The following is a 12,838-nucleotide window of genomic DNA, read 5'->3' on the forward strand; positions in this document are numbered from 1 at the left end:
AGCTTCCAGGCCCCGGCTTCCTGCCTGGCCACCGCCAGGCCCCGGCCTCCAATGTCCTGGGGTGCACAGGGGTCTAAGGAAAGTTCGGGGCCCCAAGGCCCAGCCCTGGGTCCCCCGAGGCTTGGGAGAAGCCCCCGCCCGGTCCCCGCCCGCTCCGGAGGCGCCCCCGCGCCGCGCTCGCTCCCCTCCGTCCCCAGGACCCCGGGCTGCGGCTCGACGCCCCGCCCCCGCAGGCCCCGCCCCCCGCGGCCGCAGCGCCCGGGGCGGGGGGCGCGCCGGGGCCAATGGGAAGACGGCATGGCGAGGGAGGCGGCGGTTGTGATGCGCAGGGCCGGCCGGCGGCGGCCAATCAGCGGCGAGCGCGAGGGCGGGCTGTGACGCGGCGCTCCTCGTGCGGCGGCTGTATAGGAGCGAGCGCCGCCGCCGCCGTAGCTGACCCGCGTCCGCGTCTCCGTGCAGCCGCCGCCGCCCCGCGCCCGCCCGCCGCTTCTGCCCCCGTCCCCGGCCGCCCCCTCAGCGAGCCGGCGAGCGGCCTTCGCGCCCGGCCTCCGGGAGGGGGGCGCCCGGCCGGACCCTGAGCCTCGCCCTCTCGCGCTGCGGCCGCCCGCGCCTCCGCGGCCCCCTGCCCGGCATGAAGACCAAGTTCTGCAACGGGGACGAGGCGGAGCCCACGCCGCTCGGGCTGCTGCTGAGCTGCGGCGGCGGCAGCGCGGCCCCGGCGCCCGGCGTGGGGCAGCAGCGCGACGCCGCCAGCGACCCCGAGCCCAAGCCGCTGGGCGGCCGGCAGCCGCCGCTCGCGCTGCCCCGCCGCCGCCGCCGCCGCTCGCGCTGCCCCCGCCGCCGCCGCCGCCGCCGCCGCCGCCCCCGGCCGACGAGCAGCCCGAGCCCCGGACGCGGCGCAGGGCCTATCTGTGGTGCAAGGAGTTCCTGCCCGGCGCCTGGAGGGGCCTTCGCGAGGACCAGTTCCACATCAGTGTCATCAGGTCGGTGGCGGCGCCGCTCCGGGGGGTGCGGGCTGACGCCACCAGCCGCTAGCCGGTCAGGTGACGCCGGCGGGGCCTGCGGGCCGGGGGCGGGGCCTGCGGGCGGGGGCGCGGGCCGGGCCGGGGGTACCGGGCGGGAGAAAGACTCCTTTCCCGAACGCTTGTGAAATGCAGGCCGAATCCCGCGCAGCGGGCCCCGCAGCCGCCCAAGACCTGCCAGAAGGCGGGCTGTTGAAACAATATCGGTGTCATGGGAAAACAGGTCTCTTTCAAGGAGAACAGTACCATTCAGTCACCAAGTAAGTTTTGTCCAGAAGCCTAAAATACGTCTAGAAAGTCTCTTTGAGGTTTAGCGCCTTCAATGAAGGAGGGATGTGGCTGGCTTTAAAAGAACATCACTTATAACTTGTAGTTGAGTCCACGATTTGATTTTTTTCCCTCTGCAAGCGTCACTTCTCAGTGGTCAAGGAGTGACCTTTGCTCATTCCCCACCAACACTGTTCAGACATGTAGGTGTATTAGTAGCCAAAGCTAGAAGGTGTGGCTCCAAGAATAAGAGTAAGGTAGGAAGATTTTTTTTCCCTTTCGTTAAGTTAAAATATTTTTCACCGTAAATTTAAATTACAAAAAATGCATGTGTACTTATTCAGACTTAACAGGAAAACAAAGACTCCCTTGATCTTTGTTGCCACTCGGTTCCCATGAGGGAACCGTTCAACATTTAGCTTGCGTCTTTCCATTTAGACCTTTAAAATATATTGTCTTTTTCTGCTGATTTTCTTTTAACTGGCTGACCAGGTTGAGTGCAATACAGTTGTGTCGAGTAGCGAGGGTTCTGTCAAGAAGAGACTACATATACAACGGTGATCTCATAAGATTAGTACCATCTAGCCTACATGTGTAGTAAGCTCTACCATCTAGATGTGTGTAAGTACATTCTGTGATGTTCACACAAGGGCTAAATCACCTAACAAGGAATTTCTCAGAAGGTATCCCTGTCGTTAAGCGACACATGACTGTATCAAGAAACTGGCTGGCTGGCTGCCACCGATAATCCCCAAATCCAGTTTTAGTCATTTGATTCCTTTTCTGTGCCTCGTCTTTCACGAGAGCTGCAAATGCAGCAGAATTTACTGAACTCCCCTGCTTTCTTGTGCCTCTGGCCTCTCTCACAGAAATCCTTATGAGCAGGGAGAGGCAAAAAGTAGGAAACAGAAAAGAAAACCACAGGTGTTTAAATACTCACTGAATTGCCTATCGAAACTTTTATTTTTTAAATGAAACTGTCTTCAAAACTGTCACATTTAGTTAGACCTGAAAATTCTCAGTGAGAGGGGTGATAGAGATCGTTCTGGACCATGTAATCATCTGTCTGTAAAATGGAGAACCTGGAGGGCAGTGACTTACTTGAGGTCAGTGGCTATGTGCTGACGTCAGAGCCTGACTTACCAGATCTCTGGTAGCCCCCTCCTGCGCCAGTGCCCTCACCTGTTGCCTATGAAAACGTTTGGACACCCTGGATCCAGCCTTAAGACATTTTTGTGAACCTTTTCTGGGAAGTGTCACTCATCAGTTAAACCTTTGTGTTTTACTCCAACTCGTCATCCTAAAAACCTTAAGGATGTTTTGTTTCTTTTCTCCAGGAATTAGTCATCTTGGAAGACAGCGTTCCTTTGGTTTAGAGGACTTTTTAAAATAATGTCGTATGGTATGCATTGCCTCTCAGTCCTGTTTTCTGGAATAGAATGTGGTTATGGAATAAGTTTAATAAGGAGAAAAGAGTTGATTTAGGACATGGGAAAGTGGGTGATTCGTAGCTTAAAAAAAGGGGCAAAAGAGGCAGTTCAGAGTGAGGAAAGGGCCTCCTTTTAGTTGAAATTCCGTGGGGCTCCATAAGGAGAAAAGAGTTGATTTAGGACATGGGAAAGTGGGTGATTCGTAGCTTAAAAAAAGGGGCAAAAGAGGCAGTTCAGAGTGAGGAAAGGGCCTCCTTTTAGTTGAAATTCCGTGGGGCTCCATGGGCGTTGCATTTACTACAGCTCTAGCCGTCACATTCCTGATGCTTCCTGATCTGATTATCCAGCCCCAGCTCTTTGCTGAGTGCTGGTCCATCTGCAGCAGTTTATCAGATCCCAGTCCATCCAGTCCATCCCACATTTATTTAACCCTTTTGCCCCTGCCCACCCTGGAATATGCTGCTCCTGCTTTCCCTCACTGAGTTCTTAGCTGCAGCTGGCGGGAGCCCCAGGATCATTTCTCTTTGCATTCCTCCAGAAGCCCCTCCTCTGCATGCAGTAGCAACTAAGACCTGGTGAACTGCTTTTGAGTCCACACCTACTGTCTCCTCCCTTGGCTGCTTCTGAGGCCAGGAGTCCAGGTCCGCTGTCCTTGCTGAAACCCTGTAACAGGAGGCGCCTGTGGGTATCCTGGAGCTTCGGGTTCCCCCTCTAATCCATTTTATGTCCAGTTGCCAGGTAGTTCTCAGATGTCGTTACTCCCTTGTTTAAAAGTTTGCTGTGGCTCCCTGTAGCTAGAGAATAAAATCCAAACTTGTTTGCATGCTTTTAAACTTGGGCCCAGCCTCCCTTTTTAGAGTGGTTCTTTTCTTGTTACTCCTTTAAAATCATTCCTTCCCCCTAACCAGCAGCAACTGTGAGCTAGTTACACTGGGTCCTGCATTTCCTCAATGAGCTTTGTGTTTTCAGTTTCCAGGGCTTTCTTTGCTCCCACACACTGCTTGGCAGCCTGGTGTCTGCTTTTAAAATTCCTCCCTGAAGGCCTAACTCAGAGAGAACCAGACAGCATTAATTTCTTCCTCATTTATGTTTCTTCTGTAGGGCTTCATACATACACACTTTCATGCCACATTTGTGTGTGTGTTTATTCGTTGGACTCTGTTGTTAGGTTGAATTCCTAGAGGGTGTGTCACGTTCATCTTTGTATCTCCAGCAATAAAATGACTCGCAGTAGGCACTGGATTTTAGTTTAAATCGGCCTCTTTGCTATCCTCCTAATGTGATAACGGGGCTTTGTAATCAGACTCTTGTTTGCCTGAGTCCCTCCAGCTATGAGTGATGTAAGGAAAGATGAAAATTGTCATCAGTGAACTGACCACTTGAAAATCTTGTTCATGCCCAGCTATCGCAGCTAACTAACACTAGCTTCTGTCCATGCCCGTCAAGTCAAGGGTTTGTTATTATCACTCTTATTGCTGATTGATAAAAGTCACAATCATTTGTGAAATGAAATTGCAAATCTTATGAAAGATGCAAGATTTCATGAAGTTTGATGAAAGAAATGTTTGAGGACTGTTAAAAGTTTAACACACATCTATTGACATATTATGTCCCACAGAGAAACCCTCTAACAGTTGACAATTGATGAGGAGGATGATACCACACAGCCCTTCAAAATAGAATCATTTAAATATCAAAAGACAGAAGCCCTTGAGAAGACTGGCAAAATTCTTAGGTATATTTGCAAAATTATGCAGTAAAAGTCAAGTAGGGAGTGAATTGTGTTTTATGGTGTCATCATAAAGTTTTTTGGAAAAATTATGCCAAAACTCTCTACCTGATTTCCTTTTCACGTACATAGTTGTATTTGTAACCTAAATTATGTTACCTATAAGAACATAAATAATTTTTAGTTTCATTTTTCAAGATAAAGTTTCATTTACACTTTGTTGTTACTATTTGCTATGAAAATTTGGTCCTTTAAGTAGCCTTACTTCTTTTTTAAAAAAATTAATAATTAGAACAGTTTTATATTCACAGCCAAATTGAGCAGAAAATACAGAGAGTTCTCACATATCCCCACAACTTCTGTCACTACTGACCAACCCCCGCACCGGAGTGGTGTATTAATTACAGTCGGTGAACCTACAGTGACACATCATTATCACCCATGTTTCGGTCAACGACGGACCGCATATACGATGATGGTCCCATAAGATTAGTACCACGTAGCCTAGGTGTGTAGTAGGCTATAGCATCTAGGTTCGTATAAGTACACGTTGATGTTCGCACAACAGCGAAATCGCCTAACGACATGTCTCAGAACATATCCTTGTCAAGTGACGCATGACTGTGGTTTCACTGCCCTAAAAGTCCTCTGCCTATTTACCTCTCTCTCCCCCAACCCCTGATGCTTCCGCTGTCTCCATAGCTTTGCCTTTTCTAGAATGTCATATGGTTGTAATCATATGGTATATAGCCTTTTCAGATTGGCTCCTTTTACTTAATAATATGCTTTAAGTTTCCTCCATGTCTTTTCCTGGCTTGACAGCATGTTTCGTTTTTGCACTGAATCCATTGTCTGGATGGACCACAGTTGATCCATTTACCTACTGAAGGACATCTTGGTTGCTTACAAGTTTTGATAATGATGAAGAAAGCTGCTATAAACATCCACGTGCAGATTTTTCTGTGGACATAAGTTTTCAGCTTTGGGTAAATACCAAGGAGTGTGATTGCTGGATTGGATGGCAGGAGCATGTTTAGTTTTGTAAGAAGCTGCCAAACCGTCTTTTAAAGTGGCTGTCCCGTTTTGCGTTCCCCCAGCAGTGAGTGCGAGTTCCTGTTGTGTACGTCCTCGTCACCATTTGGTGTTGACAGTGTTCTGGATTTTGGCTATTCTGATAGGCGTGTAGTCGCATCTCGTTGTTTTAACTTGCGACTCTCTGATGACGTATGATGTTGAGCAGCTCCTCTTGTGCTTACTTGCCATCTGTACATCATCTTTAATGAGGTGTGTGTTTAGGTCTTTTGCCTATTTTTTAATCAGGTTGTTCGTTTTCTTATTGTTGAGTTTTAAGAGTTCTTTGTATATTTTCGATAATAGTCCTTTATCAAATGTGTCTTTTGCAAATATTTTCTTCCAGTTTTTGGCTTGTCGTCTTTTTTTTTTTTTTTTTTTTAAGATTTTATTTATTTATTTTTCCCCCCCAAAGCCCCAGTAGATAGTTGTATGTCATAGCTGCACATCCTTCTAGTTGCTGTATGTGGGACGCGGCCTCAGCATGGCCGGAGAAGCAGCGCGTCGGTGCGAGCCCGGGATCCGAACCCAGGCCGCCAGCAGTGGAGCGCGCTCACTTAACCACCAAGCCACGGGGCCGGCCCTGGCTTGTCGTCTTATTCTCTTGATAGTGTGTTTCACAGAGTGGAAGTTTTAAATTTTAATGAAGTCCAGCTTATCAGTTTTTTCTTTTATGGATTGTGTCTCTGGTGTTGTATCTAAAATGTCATTGCCGTACCCAAGATCATCTAGATTTTCTCCGATGTTATCTTCTCGTTTTATAGTTTTGCATTTTACATTCAGGTCTATGATCCATTTTGAGTTAATTTTTGTGAAGGATGTAAGGTCTGTCTAGATTTCATTTTTTTTGGCATGTGAATATCCAGTTGTTTCAGCCCCATTTGTTGAAGACTGTCCTTTCTCCATTAAATTGCCATTCCTTGTTGTCAAAGATCAATTGACTGTATTTATGTGGGTCTATTTCTGGGCTCTGCATTCTGTTCTATTGATCTGTTTGTCTGTTCTTTTGTTAATACCACACTGTCTTGATTACTGTAGCTTTATAGTAAGTCTTGAAGTCGGGTAGTGTTAGGCCTCCAACTTTGTTCTTCTTCACTATTGTGTTGACTGTTCTGGATCTTTTGCCTCTCCATATAAACTTGAGGATCAGTTTGCTGATATTCACACAATAACTTGCTGGGATTTTGGTTATAGATCAAGTAGGGAAGAACTGATATCTTGACAATATTGAGTCTTCCTATCCGTAAACATGGCATATCTTTCCATTTAGTTAGTTCTTCTTTGATATCTTTTATTAGAGTTTTGTAGTTTTCCTCATATAGCTCCTGTACATATTTTGTTAGCTTTATACCTAAGTATTTCATTTTTTGGTTGCTAATGTAAATGGTAATGTATTTTTAATTTCAACTTGTTCATTGCTGGTATGTAGGAAAGCAATTGACTCTTGTATATTAACTTTGTATCCTGTGACCTTGCTCTAATTGCTTATTGGTTCCAGGAGTTTTTTTTTCAGTCTAGTCTCTTGGCTTGTCCAGCTCCAATACTGATGCCCTCGTTCTCCTTCCTGGTTTTCCCATCCAGTGGAGCCCTGGCACCCAGCCTAGCCTCCCCCTGATCTCAGTATCCTCTGTCAGCAGGCGGAGAATCTGGTACTGCACTAGGACAGCGCTCGTCTTGAGCTTTCCATGAGTCTATTTTGCATCCACAGTGAGATTGTAATCTTCACGTCTTTCATAACATATTTACACATCTCACTGTGCCCAGTACTCCTTTTGTTGAATATCACAGTAGCCCAGAGGCTGATGATGAAACAATAAAAAAGTCAGGCTTGGGGGGTCAGTGTGAGCTAGAAGGGATGTGGAGCACTTTTTTTTTTTTTTTTTTTTTGTGAGAAAGATCAGCCCTGAGCTAACATTCATGCTAATCATCCTCTTTTTGCTGAGGAAGACTGGCTCTGAGCTGACATCTATTGCCAATCCTCCTCCTTTTTTTCCCCCCCAGAGCCCCAGTAGATAGTTGTGTGTCATAGCTGCACATCCTTCTAGTTGTTGTATGTGGGACGCGGCCTCAGCATGGCCGGAGAAGCGGTGCGTCGGTGCGCGCCCGGGATCCGAACCTGGGCCGCCAGTAGCGGAGTGCACGCACCTAACCGCTAAGCCACGGGGCCGGCCCGGATGTGGAGCACTTTAAGGAGAAAGTGGCAACACCCCTGAACTCTGAATGGTGGAAGGACCTTCCAGGTGGGAAGAGTAAGCAGACACGTTTATGTTCCAAGGATGCTAAGGGTAGTGGCTTGAAATGGGTATTTTAGGAATACTTTCTGAGGGACATTTGGTAATGTCTGGATACATTTTTTTTTAAATTGAGGTCACATTGGTTTATAACATATAAATGTCAGGTGTACATCAGTGTATTTTGTGGATACATTTTTGTTTGTCGCGATTGGTGGTGGTGGTGGTACTACTGGCATCTACTGGCATCTAGTGGGTAGAGGACAGGGATGCTAAGGTAAACATCCTACAGTGCACACGGCAGCCTCCTCCTCTTCCCCCAGAGGAATTATCAGGCCCCAGATGTCAACAGAGCTGGGGTTGAGCAGTCCTGGAGTAGAGGACTGAAGACTAGCTTTTCTCTTTCATCCCTCTGGCATGTTCTTAAAAATTAACCTTGGCTTTGCAGTTAATAAGCAGCTGACCTCTGATGTAATCTTCACAAAAACCCCTATCAGATGCTGCTGCGTTATTTTCTGGTGAGAAAACAGGCTTCGAGGCATCCGGTAACTTGCTCAAAGGTCACACAGCTGTTAGTGCGGAGCCAGCATTCTGTGGATCGAAGGCTCTTCTCTCCACTCTGCCTCTAGGCTTGGGGGTAAGGCCCCTATTCCTGATGACTGTGTATGGATGCTGTCATTTGACTGATTTTTTTTTTTTTTTTCCCACCTGAGCCATGGTTGTTGCAAGTTGGGTTTTGGATGGTTAGAAAAAATTTTTGCAAAAATCCCCTTTCTTTTGCTTCATTTGCTGTCTAAATTCAGTAGCTGTTTTGGTATTATGCTGTCTTCTCTTTTCCATGTATCCAGTCCTGTGTGCCTATGGATCATTTTCCTGCTGAGATGCTGGCTATGTCGTGAATTTTGTTTTCTTTCCAGTCCTTTCGACTTTTGGATGATGCTGTTGCAAGTCCTGGATCCAGGCCGTCAGCCTTGGGGAGACTGAGTCCCGTGTGCTGGGCTTGATGCCAGGTTACTTGTGGACAGTTTGCAGGGTTTCAGTGGCTTTTTTGCTTTGCAGCAAAATACAGTTGGTTAGAGGCAGACCAGGGAACTTCCCATCTTAATTTAGCAGATGACAATCTTTGTGTTAAAGGTTTCTCTGGAGCAGGCAGTTCCTCAGTTTATCGTTGTCTGAGCACTGAGCTGACTCACCAAGCTATGAATCCTTTTCCGAATGATTAAATGTATATAGAAGTTTTTGATGGATGAATGGATAAGCAAAATATCACATTTATACACAATGGAATATAATTTAGCTTTAAAAAAGGAGATTCTCATACATGCTACAACATGGACCTTGAGAACATTATGCTAAGTGAAATAAGCCAGTCACAAAAAGACAAATATTGTATGATTCGACTTCTGTGAGGTCCCCGGAGTAGTCAGATTCGTAGAGACAAAATAGACTGGTGGTTGCCAGGGGCTGAGAGAGGGGAAAATGGAGAGTTAGTGTTTAATGGGGACAGAGTTTCAGTTTTACAAGATAAAAAGAGTTCTGGAGGTGGATGGTGGTGATGGTTGCACGACAATGTGAATATACTTAATGCCACCAAAGTGTACGCTTAAAAATGCCCATTCTGCTGGCCTGGTGGCGTAGAGGTTGGGTTCAGGTGCACTGCTTTGGCAGCCCGGGGTTCGCAGTTTTGGATCCCGAGCGCGGACCGACACACCACTCATCAAGCCGTGCTGTGGCGGCATCCTATATAGAGGAGGATGGGCACAGATGTTAGCCCAGGGCCAGTCTTCCTCAGCAAAAAGAGGAGGATTGGCATCGGATGTTAGCTCAGGGCTAATCTTCCTCACCAAAAAAAAAAAAAAACCCATTCTGAATTGGTGTTAAAATTCTGTTTTATTCTGAAACAAGCTCTTTAGATCAGAATGTTAAAATCTTTTAGAACTTGTGTGTTCAGAGTAAGTGTGGAAGCATCAGAGCATTTTCATGATAGGTGTACTTGTAACAGAAGGATTCATAATCCTCTGTGTTTTGAAACATTTTGGTTCACATTTGACCAAAAGGAACCTGTTGTCATCTAGGCTTCTATTCCAAGAAGACCTTTCACACTGAGACAGCATGATGATATTTCTTGCTGTATGGAACTTTGAGAGGAAGTAGCGTCAGATGCCCGATCTTAGTTTTATGGAGTGGTTTTGCTTTGAAATGACTTTGTGGAGTTTGCCAGGGTTCTTTTAAAATTAATTGTTAATCGAGAAGTTGCCTACTGTGACACAGTATCTTAGACCCATTTTTGGGTCAACTAAATTTTTAGATTATCTGCTATTTTACATTTTCCAATTTTCTTTTCTCCTCCTAGTGATTAATTGTATGTAGTACACTTATCAATTTGGGGAGAAGTTACTTAGCATAGAATCACTAAGGCATATCTTCAAGAAATCCATTTAGATAAAGTTGCTAACTCTCAGTATGTTTTGTTGTTTATTTGAACTTTTTTTCCATATTGATGTACCTACAAATATTTCCTTTGCAACAGTTTTTTAACTTTAAAATATTTCATGCCATTTGTTAATTTTATGTATATTGTAGACTTAAACTGGTTCCTCGAAGCATTAAAAAATTGTCTTCACTAGCAATTAATGTTTTTAAAAATTATATTTTGATATATCAAGTTTTCACTGATTGAAAAACAAGTCAACAGAGATAGGAGACGGGAGTTCTGACATCACTGATGGGTGAAGAGGGAATGGGTACAGCTCTCTTGTAGGACGCTTTGGCAGCCGGCATCAAGAAATTTTAACATGTTAATGCCCTTTTGCCAAGAAAACCCAACTTTAACTAAAGGATCTCATCAGATTGTGCATACAGATTGACATACAGGTATACATAATACAGAGTTATGTATAGAAGTAAAACTTCTATATGGAAAAACTTCTAATGGAAAACGCAGTATCTCTAAGTAGTAGGCAATTGCTAAACCATGCTGTATCTTTAAGATGAAATTCTATGCATGATTAGAAATCATGTTTTTTGGGGCCGGCCCCGTGGCTTAGTGGTTAAGTGCACGCACTCCGCTGCTGGTGGCCCGGGTTCGGATCCCGGCATGCACCGACGCACCGCTTCTCCGGCCATGCTGAGCCTGCGTCCCACGTGCGGCAACTAGGAGGATGTGCAGCTGTGACATACAACTATCTACTGGGGCTTTGGGGGGAAAAAATAAATAAAATTATAAAAAAAAAAAAAAGAAATCATGTTTTTATTTATTTTTTTTATTTTTTTATTTTTTTTTAAGATTTTATTTATTCAGTTTTTCCCCCCAAAGCCCAAGTAGATAGTTGTATGTCATAGGTTCACATCCTTCTAGTTGCTGTACGTGGGACTCGGCCTCACGTTGGACGGAGAAGTGGTGCCTCGGGGCGCGCCCGGGATCCGAACCCGGGCCGCCAGCATCAGAGCGCGCGCACTTAACCGCTAAGCCACGGAGCCGGCCCGAAATCATGTTTTTAATGCTGAGTTAATGGAAAATGCTCATATATAAGTGGAAAAGGAACATTATAGAGCAATATATTCAGTATGATCCCAATTTTAATAAAAAGAAAGAAGTAGGAAGAAGGAGCTTAGGAAAATGACAAGAAAAAAATACCAAAATATTCAAAATGGTTATGTTTTAATGACAGAATTTGGGTAACTAGTTATTCTTTTTTATTTTTTGGGTCTTTCAGACTCATGTGAACATGATTTTGGAACATATATTCTAAAATCCGAAAGTCAAACTATTTAATAGATGTTATAAGCAGTCTACTTTAGTTGCTTCAGCAAAACTGATAAAACTAGTTGAGTTTTTAAAAACACACCCAGGTCACCTAAGTTCTTTGGTCCTGTGGTGTGTAGGTAGATCTTGAATGTGATGAGAGCAGCACTGTGCTGCTAAGGAACTGCTTTGTGGCTCCGTTTTTTTTTTTTTTTCCGGTGAGGAAGATTGGCCCTGAGCTAACATCTGTTGCCAATCCTCCTCTTTTTGGTGAGGAGGATTGTCACTGAGCTAACATCTGTGCCAATCTTCCTGTACTTTATATATGGGATGCTGCCGAAGCATGGCTTGATGAGTGGTATGTACGTCTGCGCCCGGGATCTGAACCTGCGAACCCTGGGCAACCGAGGTGGAACACGGGAACTTAACCACTATGTCACCATGTCAGGCCCTGTGTCTCCATTTTCACAACTCATTTTCTTTAGCATATAAACCAGTTAGCCATTTGGTTCTTCAGTTTGGGGTTTGTTCTTTTTTTGTTTTTTGCACATTTTTTCAAATTGTGTGTGTGCTGTCATTGATGAGTCAAGTTATTCTTCGTTAATTTGTTTTTTTTAATTTAATTTAATTTTTATTTTTATTTATTTATTCTTTTTGTGAGGAGATCAGCCCTGTGCTAACATCTGCCAATCCTCCTCTTTTTTTGCTGAGGAAGACTGGCCGTGGGCTAACATCCCTGCCCATCTTCCTCCACTTTATATGGGACACCGCCACAGCATGGCTTGCCAAGCAGCGCCCAGGATCCGAACCAGCAAACCCCAGGCCGCTGCAGCGGAGCGCGTGCACTTAACCGCTTGTGCCACCGGGCCGGCCCCCTATTCTTAGTTAATTCTTGATTAGCTGTATATCAGGAGAAATAGGCATGATTATTTTCATATCTGATTAACAATCTATTACAAGAAGTTCTTTATTCTGCTTGATATTCCCTTGGTATTGTTTTCGAGCCCCGTGGGGTGGAGACTAGTGATGCCCACTCTGCTAGATCAGGAAGGTGCTGGTTGGCGTCCCTGCCAGCAGCGACTTCTGCTCTTTTCAGCCTGCTACTTGCCAAGGGTTGCTGACATGTGTTGAATGTGAAATAAATGTTGTTTTCATTTTATTTGATATTTTGCTTACATGAGTATCTCGTGCCTCCTAAATTTAATTATGACATGTATGTTTATTATAAAGCTGTTCTACCAGATGGTAAAAAGTGTGTAGTTTCAAACTTCTTTGAAATCCTTAAGAGTTCCTCGGGTTTTACTTAAGAGAATATTCTTGACAAATTATACGGTACCTTGGGC

The 12,838-nt window shown here is 45.2% G+C and overlaps 1 protein-coding gene across 7 annotated transcripts in view; it reads left to right on the plus strand.

The window, feature by feature from the left end:
- The first annotated feature begins 800 nt into the window (after nt 1-800).
- Nucleotides 801-12,838, plus strand: part of CHKA (choline kinase alpha) — a 54,050-nt gene continuing 42,012 nt past the window's right edge. The window contains exon 1 of one of the 7 annotated variants that reach the window (XM_087422535.1): nt 801-983. The gene's annotated coding sequence lies outside the window, so the exon portion shown is untranslated. The remainder of the gene's footprint in view (nt 984-12,838) is intronic. The other 6 variants (XR_015549700.1, XM_087422537.1, XM_087422534.1 and 3 more) reach the window with 6 other exon arrangements.

Source organism: Ceratotherium simum, chromosome 34 (genome assembly GCF_057802395.1).
Source record: "Ceratotherium simum simum isolate JZ-2026a chromosome 34, ASM5780239v1, whole genome shotgun sequence".
Lineage (NCBI taxonomy): Eukaryota > Metazoa > Chordata > Mammalia > Perissodactyla > Rhinocerotidae > Ceratotherium > Ceratotherium simum.